Genomic DNA, 17,979 nt, shown 5'->3' with positions numbered 1-17,979 from the left:
GTGGTTCATTGTGAACCACTGTGAAAACACAGCAGGGACAACAGTAATAGTGAAAATGTAGCAGGCGACTTCCACAAAGGCAGCAGTTTTAGTGATTGAACAGGATATAACAGGGCTTGTGACACTGCACAATGATATGCTAGGGAACATCAAGTGGTCCTAGCAAACTGATGAGGACACAAAGCTAGCAGAGGCTCTTGTCAGGAGTGATGTACTAAGAACTAGACCGACAACCTGTTAATGTTGCCTAATGTGCTGGGATATAGACATGTAAAGAACAACTAATTGGGCTGGAAGCTATGTGAACAAGATATGGTAGTGAAAAATTATGTTGATTTAAAAGACAGGACGATGAAGATGTGAGGTTTTAAGAGTGAAATGGAGATAACATCGCTCCAGTCCAATGGTAGCTCATCCCTAAATGATATACATTTCAGTTATGACAAAAAAAATGACCATTTATGTAATGGATGTTATTTCTATAGTGATATATATTACACTAGGTGCCGACAAGCAAATGGGCCAAAGAAATAATCGAGATACATGATATTATATAGTTAATAGATGCAGACAAATATATATGACAGAATGCATTAATTCTAGGAATATAATTAAAGCAGAAAGGAAATAAGGAGCCATAACATTCATTGGATAGCGGCAGCAAAGTGATTTTACATAAAGTTGATAGCAAACCATTTTCTCTTGCAGATCAAATTCAGTAACAATAGCGAACTACCTTCAACTCCATTAGTTTGGCTAGTTATGAAAACCTCTTATCTTTAGTAGAGACTAGAGGGAACTTTTCTGTTTATTCCCAACTCGGTTTCATCGCCTGTATGTACAGCTTCTCCATAAGCCCCATCCTGTACTTCTCAAATAACACTACTGCAGCAAAGCATTAATGATGGTTAAGAAGCATAGATCATCATCAATAAAATAGAGAGAACAAACACAAATTCACATCAAATCTTATGATGTCCATGTCGGATGGAGGGCAATTAATGGCACCTTCAATCTTGTGCAAAAGGTCAGAATTAATCTCAGAACATGCAGAAGGCCTGACCCTTGTCATTCAAGTCTATTTCACTATCAGGTGCTGCAATTTCAACGTAGCATACACCCTGTGGGTCGAAAATTCCAATTAAAACCAGATCACACGACACTTCATCATTCTCATACGATAAGACCATGTTGCCAACATGAACATCTTGAACTTGGATGCACTTCTTGATTCCCTGACGTACAACCTATGCTTCTTTCTTATTCGCTTTCTTATAAGAAAGATATTGATTGTAATCATACCCGATCTCTTTAATAACAATTACTACAAATATGAAGATAAGTGATCTCCTGGTACTTCAAGGATAATAAGTAACCAAGTTTGGAAGCACGCAATCAGTAAAAGGAGTTTTTGACAGCAAATTTAAAGTAAAGACTAACCTTCCATTAGAGATTTGGCGAGGCAAGTCTATCATGCAAGAACTTCATGATGACTTTAGCAAATTACTGATAAAATTTGCAAGTGGGCTGAGAGACTCTTCCTTTTGTTTTTGCAGAGTTCCGATTTGCTTGAGCTCCATTGGCTATAGCAGCCACAACACCACAACACCATTAGGAGATCTGGAAATTATAGAAAAGATGCAAGGTCAAGACACTATTCATCTTATAAAAGAGTTTTTATCTGACCAAGACCTAGTTCCAATACAACATGGTCATTCGACCAACAAAATATTGAATCAACCCAATGAAGTATCCAAAGCAAATGCCATCCCCTGTATGGAAAGGAAAGAAGACAGCATCTCAAACCTTGGCGGCAATTCCTCTTAACTTGATCTCTCATGATCGATTAGCCGTAATGTAACAAACCTTTGACTGTGACCCTCCAGCTGGGATCAATTGCAACTCAGAGAAGTTACCCGAATGAGGATCCTCAATTTATCCAGTGTTGTAGCCATTTGTCCCATATAATCCACAATATTTGACATACTTAGGAGTAGATACCAACGTTTCAGTCAGTGCTTTTCTGTAATTCCTCTATCCCTCGAGACTGAACGTCTTCAGCACGTTGAAATGATTGCTTTTAGTACCTGATAGGGAAGCACTTGAACCTCCTATTTACATCCTCTACTAGAATCTGATCCTACAGGATATGCAACATAATCAGATTCTATCTTGGGGGCAATGTGCTGTGGATGGTCGGGGACCAACGCTCCTTCAGTCCAGTTCTGCTGATGTGCTACTGTCTGACCTCCGATCTCATGAAACCGAGGGCATGGTGCTTAATCGTGGCCTGATCATCCCCATCAAAAATGCTTCTGAATGTCGGTTGTGTGACACAAACTAAGTAACTCATCGTTTGTACTCAAGGCAGTAGATGAAGCAGAACAACTAAGAACAATGTAATCATACGATCGGAAGGAAAGTCCAGTAGACAAACGACATTAGTGGATGAATCAACAGAGATATCAAGATGTTAACATTAATCGATCATATACAATGCAGTATATAAAATAAAACAGAGAATCTGAACATAAATCAGACATTTAGAAGGAGCATAACATTCAGAAATGGAAGTAAGGAATCATATATAACAAGCCAATAAAATAAAAATGAAGCTAGACAAACATTCAAGAGTCTGCGAAATTTTTAAAGGGATTAAAAAAAAAGATGTTGGAATCTTTGCATTCCATTGTTGTTGCACAAGGAGGCATTGAGATTGCTACAAACAATCCAATACCCATCCCTGGTGCGTTAATGGGTGTTAAAAACTGAAGGATAAATCATAAAAAAAAATGAAATAGGATTAATACAGGAATGAAATCGAAGTTCAGGGGAGAACAAATGGATCAATCATCAGTACGTGAGAAAAAAAAAAGCAAATCCACAGGAATAACCGCTAGAAGTCAAGGTGCAGATGAAAAATCATTTGAAGATTCGAAAATCTGACTATAAACAATGTGCTAAAACTAGTGAAAATCAAAGAAAAGCCGTGAATAAAGGATAAAAGAGAGAAGGGAAAATGAACGACAACTTATCTTTGTTTTGCAGGGTTATGAAGGAGAAAAGAGAGGGATTCTCTTCTTCCCTCTTGCGTGGAACTCCTTGGGTTCAGAAGAAAGGGGAGAATGAGGGAAAAGGAGGAGGAGAAGAACGGTGTAGGGGTGAAAGCGGGTGAAAATGAAGGAATAATGGGGTTTGTTAAATAGGGGAAGAAGGAAGACTCCATAAGGTGATTCAGTTGGCGATGAACGAAGGGAGGAGGCCGTGGAGGATCGGATGATGGAGATGGAGCGAGGAGAGAGATCACACTTGGGGGGCTCGGACATGGAGGGGAAGGTTCTGGCGTTCTTCTGGAGGGGAAGCGAAGGGGAGAAGGCGAGAGTTAGGGTTTCAAAACCCTAACTCGACTCTTAAACATTGAAGATAAAGTTTTTTACAAAAGAGCCTCTTAAAAACTTTTTTCCAAAAACGGGTTTCTAAAAACCATTTTTTTGCAATTTTCTTCATTTATTTTTTATTTTTTTTGTTCTTTTCTTGAATTTCAAAATTTTTGTGTTTTTTTTGTTTTTTTTATTTGGAATGAAATTCTAAAAACTAAGAAAAAATAATTTTGCAAAATTTTTCAAAAATATTTACAAAGGAAAGGTTTTCTGAGCAATTTTTGGAAGAAAATGGGTTTGGACCCGAGTTTTAAGAAAATATTCGAGTTTTAAACCTCAAATCGAGGAATACAATGCGATGGATCCAAACGGATGCCGGATGGACTGTCTGAGCTATTTAAAAACTATTTTCGGTATTTTCTGTAATTTTAATTTTAAAAGTTGGACAACGAGACTGAGATTTGGATCTGGACAATGGAACCGGATCCGAAATCAAGTCAGACATATAAAATGAATTTAATTTCAGTAAAACTTGAGAAATGAACTAGAATTTAGATTTAAAAGTGACTTAATTGCACAAAAAATGATATCAGGGGTGAAAAGGGAATATTTAAAAGATTTTGAAAATTTTGGGGTGTTCACAGAAAACTGGGAGACGGGATCCGCTCGTCAGTACGAGGTTCGACCGTTCCTAGCGCCTTTACCAGAGGTAATCGAACCAAGGGTCGAATTTTATGCCTTTTTGCTTTGCTAAAAGGTTATCTAAGAATTTATCCTAAGTCTAAATGCACAAATAATCATGCTTGTGCAATGCAATGATGTATGCTTTTTTTGAAAATGATTTGGAAATCTCCAAGTATTTCTGAGATGAATCTGATGATAAAATGAAGAAAATGGTTTCTGAATGATTGAATCAAACTTAGAACTTGAGATAGATTAAGAAGGATATTTTGAAGTTCTAAGTCTTTGAAATAAATCAGAGTTTAGAAGAATAAATCTTGATTTTGAGAAAAGCTAAGATAAAAGGGAAAAGAAAGGAAATTTCAAAGTCCAAAGATGGACTTTGAACTTAGGTTTTTAGGCGAAGAGATAAAATTTGAATTTAAAATTTGAAATCAGGACGAATTTGAGAAATCCAAATGGTATTTAAAAATAGAAATGAATTTAGGAAGTTCAGATGAGATGTGAAAAATGGAATTGGATTTGAAATCTAGAATTGGGAATGAAATTGGACTCTGAATCCTAAATACAATTTGGATCTGTAATCTAAGATCCAAGACAGAATTGGATTCTGAATCCTAAAATGGATTTTGAATGTTAAAATGGATTTAGAATCTGAGATCCAAGACAAAGTTGGACTCTAGACCCTAAGAAGGATTTTGGATCTGAAGTCTGAGATCCAAATAGAATTGGATTCAGGATCCTATATTGGTTTTTGGATCTGGAGTCTGGGATCCAATATGAAATTGAATTCTGGATCCTAAATAGATTTTGGATCTGAAGTCTGAGATCCAAGATGGAATTAGACTCTGGATCCAAAAATGAATTTTGGATCTGAAGTCTGAGATCCAAGATGGAATTGGACTTTGGATCCTAAAATGAATTTTGGATATGAAGTCTGAGATCCAAGATGGAAGTGAATTCTGGATCCTATATTGGATATTGGATCTGAAGTCTGAGACCCAAAAGTGGAGATTGTACTTGAAAATCTGAATCCTAAATGGAATTTTGGATCTGTAGTCTGAGATCCAGGATGAGATTGGATTCTAGATTCTAGAATGGATTTTGGATCTGAAGTCCGAGATCCAAGAATTAGGTGGAATTCTGGATCTAGGATCCTAAATGGGGATTGGATCTGAAGCCTGAGATCCAAAAGTGGAGATTGTATTGGAAATCTGGATCCAAGTTAGGATCTAACTTTGGATTTGGATCTTGAAAGTCCAAACAGGACTTTTGAAGATGGACCCAGATTGAATTTAAAATTTAAGAAAGGTCAAGTTTTGAGATTCAGAATCAATCTCAAGTTTTTATTTTGAATTTGAAGGTAAGAAGATAAAATTTGATTTTGATTTTGAAAAATGAATCAGAAACTTCAAAGTTAATTTGAATTTTGCATTGAATTGGAATTTTGGAGTTTTAATATAAAATGATTTTGAAATTCCAAAGTCAAATTGGACTTTGAAATTGAGTTTTTGAATCTTGAAATGAGATAGAATTGAATTTGAATCTATAAATAAGATTTGATCTAAGAAATGAAGAAAAAGAATCACTTGGAATTTTGAAAATGGAAATTTGAAAATATGATGCAATTCTACCTTAAATGATGAATGAATTTAAGGAATTTGAAATTGGATTTTGAAAATCATATTTCATTCTTTAAATGAATGTAAATAAGATTAATGATATAATACACTCCTAACTATGGTCATTGAATGTATTATATAATAATCATATCTAAATTCAAATGAAGAATCAAACATATTTCGGTGCTTTTATAGAGTTTAGAATTGGACTTTGAAATTGAGTTTTTGAATCTTGAAATGAGATAGAATTGAATTTGAATCTATAAATAAGATCTGATCTGAGAAATGAAGAAAAATAATCACTTGGAATTTTGAAAATGGAATCTTGAAAATATGATGCAATTCTACCCTAAATGATGTATGAATTTAAGGAATTTGAAATTGGATTTTGAAAATCATATTTCATTCTTTAAATAAATGTAGATAAGATTAATTATATAATACACTCCTGACTATGGTCATTGAATGTATTATATAATAATCATATCTAAATTCAAATGAAGAATCAAACATATTTCGGTGCTTTTATAGAGTTTAGAATTAGACTTTGAAATTGAGTTTTTGAATCTTGAAATGAGATAGAATTGAATTTGAATCTATAAATAAGATTTGATCTGAGAAATGAAGAAAAAGAATCACTTGGAATTTTGAAAATATGATGCAATTCTACCCTAAATGATGAATGAATTTAAGGAATTTGAAATTGGATTTTGAAAATCATATTTCATTCTTTAAATGAATGTAAATATGATTAATGATATAATACACTCCTGACTATGGTCATTGAATGTATTATATAATAATCATATCTAAATTCAAATGAAGAATCAAACATATTTCAGTGCTTTTATAGAGTTTAGAAAGAAATTAACTCTCAGTATACCCTGACTATGGCCATTGGTATACGTATTGAATTAATTTTAAACTAAAACTTTGATAAAAGAGGAAAATATTTAAAGAAAATATGATAAAATTTGAAAATGATCCAGTGTGGATCCAGTGTTATTTTATAAAAGATAAAAATACTAAGTTTTGTTTACATCCTGACTATGGCCATTGATGTAAATTATCAACTTAGGATTAATTACCTCTTACGAAATGGTGCACGTGTCATTCGTGTTTCACCATTGTGAGATTTTGAGAAATAAAGGTAAAAGCATGAAAATAGACAATTTATGATGTTCGCCATGCTCATTCATTCTATTTAACACATGAAATATAAATTCTCATTCAGATCTAGCTATTACAATACATAAAATGAAATTTACAAATGACATTCTCCACATATTCCCTGCAAAACACTTGATTAGTATGAAAATAGAAGAAAGTTGCACATATCACATGAATATCAATGGTAGAAATGCTCATATACTAAGACATTAATGATGGAAAGAGGGAAAATGACATATATACCAATATGCCTACATATATGGTAATAAGTATGAGATATATGAAAACCTTGCAGCTAAACACCTAAAACTTCCTAAGTCTGGAATTGTAGCATTCCTTACAAAATTCTGTAAGTAGGATCAAAACCTCTTCAGCATATAATACATACTTTACATGATTGTGAAGAATAATCTCAACTCCGTTTGTAAATTAGAAATCATCATTGCAACTAAAAGGGACAACGTTAACTATTAAGGTAATGGAGAAATCCTTATGGCAGTATATGCAAAGGTGCAAGTTATGGCAGGGGAATACATGAAATGAATGTCAGCAGGGTGTTGATGGTGCAGGAGTAATGTGCAGGAGTAATGTGCAAGGAGGTGTATGGATGTTATGGGGAAGTGCAATGATAGTAAATCTGCAGCAGACATAACAGTAGGAGAATCCTAACTGGTGGCTGGGCTGCAAGGGTATGTAGGTGAGAGAAGCCTGGTGCCTAGAAGCGATGGACACTGAATAACTGTTGTGTATGCAGACCACTGAATACATGAACTCGGTGAATCCTTGAGGGCCTTAAGAGGGTGCTCTGCTTGGCAAGACACCTCGAGATAATGGGAATCAGAATTCTATTACAAGTAACTATGCCAACTCCTGATAGGATAACCGATATCCACAATGCATGGGCCTAGCTGAGAGTTGGAATTGTGAAAGTACCTCTGAAGAATATGACTGCTACATGGAGAAAATGAAGACAATACAAATAATACAGATGGACTATAGATACAGACAATATTGCTGCTTATGAATCAAGAGACACATATAGATTTTGTGAACTGGTAACTCATAATGTTGTGAAACTTTTTTTAGAAACATTAATAATGTCAAACAGCGCAAAAAAAAAAAAAGAAAATTGATTTCTAGGACCAGATGCTTTGTTCTTTCAAATCTCAGAGACTACAAATCAGAACAAGATGAATCTGAATTCAAAATTCACCAACAGGACAGTTCTCACATATGCTTCACTCAGCTCACAACGACTAAGTTCAAACAAAAGCTTTCCAAAACCTTTAACAATCCAGTTAAGAGATTTTTCTGAATCTAGAAGATCTAAGTGATCAACCTACATAAACAAGTTAGGCCTTGAAGCCTTGAATGTGGTTTTCAACTTTCTGGTGGGTGGTCTAACCGTCTGCTCCATGTATGGAATTAGATGCTTCGAGGACAAGTCTTGCAGGGGGTCCCTTATCAGTGGCATAATTGGATTTACACGATGCCTAGCAAGCGTGCCAAAATTAGGGAACAAGGAAATCGAAATAGTGGTATACGGATGACATAATGACATGTATCAAAACAAAAATAAACTTTCAAAACATTAATAACACAGAGAAAGAAAAATAACCCATGATATGGAATCAACGAAAAAGGGATTACCTAAAGACAACAAAACCTAAATTACAGCAGCATATGTAGAGCGAACTTAATGCAGAGAACCTAACCTAGAAACACAAAGATTGTGAATAAATACACAAGAGGTAATATACAAATGCGACAATATGCATGGCATGTATGTAATGTTTTGATGGTGTTATGATAATGGTGTTGTGAGCTGTGATGAGGCTATCAGCTAAAGTGTAGTGGAGGTGTACTGTTGCAGATGATAACATGCAATATGATGAAAGAAGTTGTGCACACAAGTGTACAGGTGCAGTTGGTGTATTGATCTTAACAGCACTGACAGGTTAGTTCCAAACTGTATACCCAGGTACTTGATTCATGACAGAGTGCAAATATATTTCAGGATATGCTTACAGCTTGACTGATTAATATACAAATGTATGCATACGTTGGGAGGGGGGGGGGGGGGTAAAAGACCAATAAGGTCATATATACATGCTGAAAAAGAAATTGAATTTACAGTAAGAGTTTTACCTTTTATCCAAATGATATTTATTGATTTTGGCATGACAACGTGGATGCAGTGGAATCACCATGGGCAACATACATGCGTCCTTATGATAAAAGCATAAGGGAATAACTGTCCTGGAAGTTCCCTTATCACTTATATCTGTGATCCTTAAGAGAAGGATGGAAGCTGGTCCCAAGTCCCGCTGAGCAACTTTTTGATCACCGTGACATTTTAGCAGCAATGATGGAATGCCATTGTCTCCATTACTGTAGTATAAGGAACCAAGCAAACATCCTTCCTGACAGCCATGACCAATGACTAGCTTTTGCAGGAAACTTCATTTTGCATATGCTACAGTGCATGATTTTGCAAAGGGGTAGCAGAAACGATGTGATCAATAGGCCATGGTGCTTATGCTGGGTTTGATGAATGCAGATGGAATGCCAAATGAAAAGTAGTTCTAAACAAAACTGCAGGATAGATTATATAATGTGAGTGATGAAATTGGCTATGATGTTAAACCTGTTCAGGAAAAAGGGGGGGTGCATCACAAAATTCATTCACAAACATAAAAAAAAACAAAAAAAGAATGCTAACTTCATTAAGTTAGTGAATGTTTATAATGCAGTCATGGGCAGAAAAGCCACGATATCACCTATATCACAACCCCTCAGCTTACCTCATTTGTCATCAGGGCAAATTAACCTACCAAATCATCTGTCGAGCTCAGTGACTACACCTAGATCAGCAAACTAGCCTGTGCATATTGAATTTTGACAAGTGTATCATCTCAAGAAAAAAAATGCGACAGGTTAGTGTAATGCACAAAATTGAGATAAATGGCTGATAGGTAAATCTGAATGAACTGTAAGAGAAAAAGCAATATTAATTCAAGAATAAACCTACCTTACGATATTGGCTGATGGAATCTCAGCCACTAATCCCTTTCATGGTGTAACTCAGACAATTTCACAATTAGTTCAAAACAAACATATATCAAGACCAAATTTCATTGCTAAAAAAAAGAACGAATGTAATCTGGACGAATGCAACCCTTTTCATGATATCCTAACCCCTTTGAAGTATCAACGAAGAGCAAAGGTAAATATTAATCAAGGAAATAAATCCCCAGCTTTATTGGGTATAGATAACAGGGACAAAGCTTTGTTGAATGTTGATGTTTATGGTGGTTATGGTAAAACAAAGATACAAAAACACAGAACACATGGTATTGAGCAAGCAAGGTGAGTTTACAGATGAGATTAACCAGAAATTTCCATAGAGTAAATCCGATCTGGTACTAGACCAGATCGGATATTACCGTGAAGGCTATATTCAAATGCAAATTAGTGAGTAAAAAAAAAACGTGTATGTTGTCATGCATCCAAAATGAAAATGCAAGTTTCACATCTATTGGAATGTGAATGGAATTAACGATAAAAGGGAAATACTTCTAATGGTAAGCTCAAATGGAATATGGAAGTTGTAATTCCACACCGTGACCAGGTATTATTAATATACAGGGCAACCACAGAATGATGATGGGGACTAGGGGTCTTTAGAATTTGATTATGAGGGACCCCTGAGTGACCCACAATGCCCCTAGTACCATCTCTCATGGTGATTCTGACCATGTTCATAACAGATCAATAGGGGCTACGCTCGATACAGACTGGTGTTGATGATGCCTTCATATTATGAGTAAACATGGAAACAGACCCCATGCTGAATGTTTAAATAAGAAAAAATGAAAGAATGCTGGATTTCAATCATCTAGGAATAATGGAACAAATTGAAAAACAGCTTCAGAGGGTCTCTAAACCATTGAATCATCCAACAATTAGATACAAAAGGGAGATTCGAACACGGACAAATAGTCAAAAGAAAAAAAAACTGTTGGAATGCAAGCATCTCGTTGATACTGTACAAAGAGGGGTTGATATCTACTATATACAGAATCGACACCCCAATAGGGCTCTAATGAAGCAATTAAACAAAAAAAGAAAAAAAACTAAAAAAAAAGGAAAAGAAAGGGGAATGAAGCAAAACCTAAAATAACAAAGATGAAAGGGAGAGAGGTCTCTTACCGAGTTGCCTTATACTGTTCTGAAGGTTTTTCTCCAGTCGAACCAGTGTGAGAAGAGGGGAACGAAGGAATGATGGAGGAGAAGGAAGAAATGAATCCGTGAAGGAGGAAATGGGGAGGTGAAAAAGTGATCGTGAGGAAGAAGAAGGGATAATACAGAGGTGAAGAAATGAATTTTCAGAAGAAGTGCGATGATAGGGTGAAAACGGGTGATCTAGGGCTTCTCTTGCGATCCCTTTTTAAAGAAGAAGAAGCGGAATCGAGAGGGGTCGAGCCGTTGGGAATCAACGATGGAAGGAGATGCTGTTGGTGATGAAGGGATGAAGCGAAGCCATGGGGGATCAAACGGTGATGGAGAAGAGGATTTCGGTGGTTCTGAAAAAAAGTGAAAGAGGTGAGAGTGAGAGGGCGATTTTCGCCCTTTTCCTTTCTTACGAAGGGTTTTAAAACCCTAAAAGAAAAATTTGCAGAGGAGCACCTTTGATTTTCAAGAATTTACAAAGAAGGGGGCTCCCGAGTTTTTTAGCAAAATTATCTTCAAAAGGCTCAAAATCATTTGTTTTTCTCGTAGTTTTTCCATTTTTTTTGGTTTTTGTGTTATTTTTCATTTTTTTTGTATTTTTGGGATAAAAGTCCTAAAGTTTAACGAGAAGACAAAGATTAAAAACTATTTTTTTTGTATTTTTGCAAAGTATTTACAAGAGAGTTTTTATGAGAACTCAAGGCTATTTTGGGAAAATTTCTTCAGAAAATGGGTTCATATCCGGATTTTGAGAAAATATTCGAGATTTAAAGCCTCGAATCGAGAAATACAAAGTTGGAGATCCAACAGAGTGCCAGATGAACTGCTCGGGCCATTCAAAACCATTTTTTGGTATTTTTGTAATTTTAATTTGGAAATCGGACAACGAAGCTTAGATTTGGATCTTTTATCTGGATCCGGATCCGAAATTGAATTTGAATATATCAATATGAGATTTAATCCAGAAAATTTGAAGAATAACTGAAATTTAGTTTTGAAATTGCTTTGATTTTCTCAAAAAATGGGACCAGGGGCAAAAGGGTTATTTTTATAAAACTTTGAAAAATTTGGGGTGTTCACACATGTGTTGGCTCCTGACTTGTGTGATCAACTGATGTAGGTGGGTCGTGTACAAGCGAAACATCATCTGTAAAAAAATACGTTAAAAATTCTCAGAATGCGCATTTCAACTAATCAAGCATCCAATTTGTTAAATGATATACCTATCACAGGAGCCCATGAAGATGAAGGCTGAGCCTGTCTACTACTGGATGAACGACCACTGTAACCTCCACGAACCATATTCTAACAAATAACAAATGTCATACAATACATTCAAATAATTCGCATCAAGTATTACAATACATTCAAATCATTCGCATCAAGTATTGTAATACATTTAAATGATTTGCAACAAGTATTATAATACATTCAAATAATTTAAATCATTCACATCAAGTACAATACAACCCATTCATTCGTATCAAGTATTACAATACATTGAAGTCATTCACATCAAGTATTACAATAATTCAAGTCCTTCACATCAAGTATTACAATACATTCAAATCACACCTGCAGTTCTTATATCACTAGGACTCACAGCAGAACCCAGTTCTGTTCCTGCGACATCAAATATCAAATCCATATATGGATTATCGTGCACCACATTCACCCGTGCATCAAAATTGTTTCTAAATTTTTCTCCATGAAACGTCCAATTCTGATAATCACTCACAAAACCCTTCCTGTATAGGTGATGTCTAACGTCATGAGGTTCTACAAATCAATTATTCTTACAAATCTTGCAGAGACACCTAATCCGACCTGTGGGATCCACTGTTCTGACACTTTGTAAACACCCCAAATTTTCACTCACCTTTCTCATATCTCCATCAATCAGCACATTTCAGTTCTCTAGAATCAATGAAGGGCAAAATGGTCATTTTATGAGTTTAGACCTTATAGAAAATCCAAAACTTCAAACTGCAAAATCCTATTCTTGACAAGAAGCTAGAATTTCCAATTTTAAATTCAGAGTGGCATTTCAGGAAACATGTCTTTGCATAGCATTGCATGAACATTTCACACCACTTCACTACAAAGCATGTCATTTCGAGATCCAGAACTCTTGATTTTTAAAATTGTCAATCCAGATTTGATTTCTAAACTTTTCAAAATTGATTTTCAAAACCCTGGGCCTTCAAAATTACCAATTCTTCCCATTTTACCCCCGGGACTCCAAATTACAAAAGCTTTCTCAGGAAAACGATCTGGATGGTTTTTGATATTGATTTTCAAATCTCGTCAGTTGGAAAGAAGGGGACACAATTTTAAATTTAGAAGACTTTATTTAAACTTTTGCAAAAGGGCTCTGAATTTCTCTGCATCTTGGTATTTTACCCTGAAGAACCATTTTCTTCTAAGTTTTAAAATCAAGCCAAATTTTACTTCGTGTTTCCTAAACCAGCCTACTATTATAAAAATTCTCAAAGAACTTACTTTGCTTTTATTTTAAATAAAATGACGTGGGACCCACCCTGAAGTGGTGTCACACTCAAGTTCTCCAATATTTCTCTTATTTCCAAAACAGTGCCCACCTTGAGGTGGCACCGATTTATAAAATTCTTTCCTTAATTTAATTGTCAATTCTATTTATTTCAATAAAATCAGTTGGCCCACACATAGGTGGCGCCTCACTAAAACTCCTTGCCAAGAAAAACATTATTTTTTTTTACTTTCAAAAGGCTTTTAAATCCAATTGAGGTGGCACCACCCTAAAAAAAAAGAAAAAAAAAGAAAAAAAAAGAAAAAGGGAAAAACAAAACCCGTTTCACTTATTTTGTTTTTTTTTATTTTATTACTTTCCAGCCCCAAAAGGGAGCCACCATAAAGAAAACCTACCCAGCCTTTCACTTTACCTAAGTTTTAGGTAAAGTGAACGCAGGAGCCTTCTTCAAAAACAATCCAACCGTCCCCTTTTTTTTCTTCTCTCCAAGGATTGACGAGTTTCAAAAGCTTTTCAAAAATCTGTTGGAAAGTTTTCAAATGTTTTCAAAAGTCAGTTCAGAAGATTTCAAAACCACCGATTTTTCTGCAAAACCTCCAGGAAACTCTTTAAAAAGAACCACGATGGAAGCAAAGAGGGGTGAGGAGTGTTAGGGCTTTCGACATCTCTCTGAAGACCTCATTTTTTCTGATGGTTCTCAGCATCCAGCAGAGTACTCAAGAAGAATCTAGACTGCCGACTTCTTCTCTTTCTATCAAGCCTCTCTGAATCCTCCTGCATTTTCCCCTTTCCACTCTCTTCTTCAGCAGGGATTACCGGAGCCTTCCATTTTTCATGATTGAGGATAACTGTCTTCTTCTATCAGCCAGCAAAATGAAGGCCCAAGGAGTAACCGAGGAGTGTGTGTGGTCCTTCTTTTCCTTATTGAAGCCTGACTCACCTCGAAGGAGACGCCATCGTCAACCTCCATTGAGCCAAGGTAAAGGCCCCTTCCTTTCTTCTCTCTGTTTTACTCTGCATCTACAAGAATTAGATCTCAGGTTCATGTCATATGCCTTGCAAACCCGTTTCAATGGTTGACGCGGTTTACATTTCGGTTTAGTCAGTGCATTAAGAAGTGATAATGCCCCTCAATGGCATTCTCAATTCAGTTTTGAAGATCATGGTTCCATCGAATCCTTATTTCTTTCAAGACTCTCACATGGTTCACTACGGTATCATGAATTTTTCAAAGTAGTCTCTTTATTTCAATTCAAGGTTTTCATGTGTATTTCTAACCCAGTCTGTTACATGATTTCTCTTTAGAATAAATTTCAGTTATCATTCTTTGCAAGCGCAACAACGGAGACTTCAGGCATCAGCTGTGTCAACCTTCTCATCGTCATATGATTTTCTTATTTAAAGTTGGTTTTGAAAACTTTGGTATGTCATTAGTTTTCACAGAGTTACATGGGTTTTGCTGAAAATACCTACATACGATGGAATAAAATGATAGCCTAGAGAGCTTATCATACAGTAAACAGTGTTCTTAACCAGGGCACTACATCCAGCCCAACTTATTTTGCTTCCATTTCCCTATCCATCAGTATAGGCATCTGAATTTTACTTCTGGTCGTCATTACAAGTATATCTATATTGGCATTCGCCTGTCAGTCTGAGAAATACACTTTGGTAACGATAATGATCTCTTTTTGTGCATCTCCAACCTGCTCATTGTGGCATTTATGTAGCAATATTTGTGTAACATGGCTGGAGTTAAAATTGGATAATGGAGAAGTACTCTGTGTGACAGTCTTTTCTTTCCCAATACTGAGAAGAGTTTTCTCTCTAATTGATGTCTGTTCCAATTTTTTTTTGTTTGATCTTTGAAAGAATCGTCTTCTTTTACTGCATTGCACAGATTCTCTCCTTTTGGGAACTAGTCCAAGACATGAAAACGTCTCTGCTAATGTCAATCTTTACTTATCCCAGGATGAGATGTTTTTTTTTTCTGTTAAGAAATTGCCATAATTACCTGTAGATCACGTTTTAGTAGTTCTGAATGTATTTCTTTTTTTTTAGGAATGTGTTTAAGTTTGCTTGCTGTAATTAACTGTTCCATATGCTTTTCATTGGAGCTGATATTCCCAGTTGTTGGAGGGCTGGAACTCATGACTTAGGTATAACTACAGCATGCCGTCCCTTTATAAGATGATCTCTTATATTCTTGTATGTCTGGTAGCTGCTCTCTAGGTCTAAGATGGGTCATTATTTATGTTCAGCATAGTGGTTGTAAGTGTTTAGGTACGTTCTGTGCATGTTCCATATTTGTCCTAAAACAACTTCTGTGTGTCAAATATCAATCACCATATTGGCGGCTGCAGTGTAACGCCCCAGATTTCTAAAACAAAGATAAGTTAAAATTTTCATGAATTTCTTTTTTTTTTCTTTGCAGCAGAATTTAGAAAAGCCTTTAGCAGCGGAATCAGACGATAATGAGTCGTCAGTTTTAGAAAACTCCGAGTACGTTGCAGGTATGTGACCAAGCAACTCATTGACCACCAAAGTGTTCCATTTTATCGAAAACCACATGTTTATTACAACACTACTGCTTAGAAAAGCAGTGTAGGTTCAATAAAAAGGAAGCAGTACAACTCTGTCTAGAGAAACCCTGGAACTCGATGCCGCCTTGCTCCGCATATCGCCACGCAGGTACAACACCTGAAATCCCCATAAAACGGGGTCAGAACCACTGATGGTCTGGTAAGCATGCAGTCATACATCCATTCAACTCAAGTACGATAATGACCACTCAGGGTCACAATGCGCAATAACGACGCTCAAGCCTCCAAGACTTGCGTATATCGCAAGAGCCTCCGCAGGGCTATGAGTTGAACATCCGCTCAAGTCTCCATGACTTAGAGCAAGCCTTTTCAGGGCTGTGGTTTGAATAACCGCTTAAGTCTCCACAACTTAGCCATGACCACTTTCGGGTCTCAAAGTGATGTCTAGCTCAAGTCTTCATACTTGGCACATCCGTATCCCACGCACCTAAGGACAGCTCCTCGAGCTTCACTTAGTCGTGCGGATACAACACGGGTCTTTGCTCAGTCGGTCCAGTAGTATACCGAACATGACACCTTCACAAAGGTTATGCAGGACTGACTCAACAACGGCCATCCACGCATACATTCAAGCATCGCTCAACCTAAGCTAATACATTGTTTCGATAATTAACCGCTTCTGCCTTTGGTACGCAGGTAGAGCTATTGTCCGGGCATCAACGCGACGTTCTGGGGGTTGATTATTCTATGTATTTTAGATACCCCAGAGGCCTGTTGACCCTATCCATAGTAGGGCAGTGTGTTTCAACTGGGAGAACCCTACTAGGCCCATATTCGGATGCATCCTCTACTTGCAGTAGTTGGGTTCAATCCTTAGGTCTTAAGGATAACCACGACCCCAAAACCCATGAGTGACTGAGGCCATCGTAGACTCTATCAGGTCCAAAGTAAAATACATGTCACTCAAGGCTGTATCATCATTGTCATTCCACAGTGAGCATAATTCCTGAAGGGGTCTGTCAGTCTTACAATTACTTGGACAGAATTTGCATGCCATTTAGGCAGCTCGTGCTTTCAGCACTACGGGAGTATGTACCCGACCCCATTCAGTCCGCCCCAACACAGTCATTACTGAGGGGGTACCCCTAACACAATTTTCAACCGCGGGGTATGTGCGACCTTAAGTCTTATTCTTATGCATGCAGAACACCGCTCTTGGCACTTCGGCCACCACGAGCATCACACCTCTTTGGGTGGAAACAACACACTCTGGATCTTCGGCCCTTACGAGTCTGGTTGCGTAACCGTTCTCAATGAGCATGCATATGACTCGATCTAAATAGATCGGCTACTCGGCGTATTTTTACGCGACGAGTACAAACCTAGCCAAGGCGCAACCTCTACTCCGGCTCAGCGGCCCTTACGAGCAAGGTGCCCTTGTAGGCACAAGGATACAAGCCGATCTGGCATCGTTCCATCAACGGACATCATTATGTCGTTCAACTGGTTCCGGCAGCTCTTCTGCCAACCATTTCGTCAGCACCTCCCCTGCTCTATCGGCAGCGGTGCGACGAACCCTTCTACGTTTGTAGAAGGCAATACATGAATCGGGTAGCACTCTGCTATATGTCAGAGTATCCTGCTACGTTCTTTCTGAGCTATTCTTAGCTTCTTCAGAAATTTCAGCAGCACTTCCTCTCTTTTACGGAGAAAGCATGCGTTTCTTTTATCCATTTCAGCGGCATCTCCCCTCTTTGGTAGGAAATCGCCACGCTTAATTCGGGGAAATGGATGTGCACCGTTGTGAGTACTTTGCATCCATCAAGGTTGCAGGAACCCTG

Source organism: Nuphar pumila, chromosome 14 (genome assembly GCF_984573655.1).
Source record: "Nuphar pumila chromosome 14, dmNupPumi1.hap1.1, whole genome shotgun sequence".
In the NCBI taxonomy this organism is placed as follows: Eukaryota; Viridiplantae; Streptophyta; class Magnoliopsida; order Nymphaeales; family Nymphaeaceae; genus Nuphar; species Nuphar pumila.
This window is presented reverse-complemented; position numbering follows the sequence as displayed.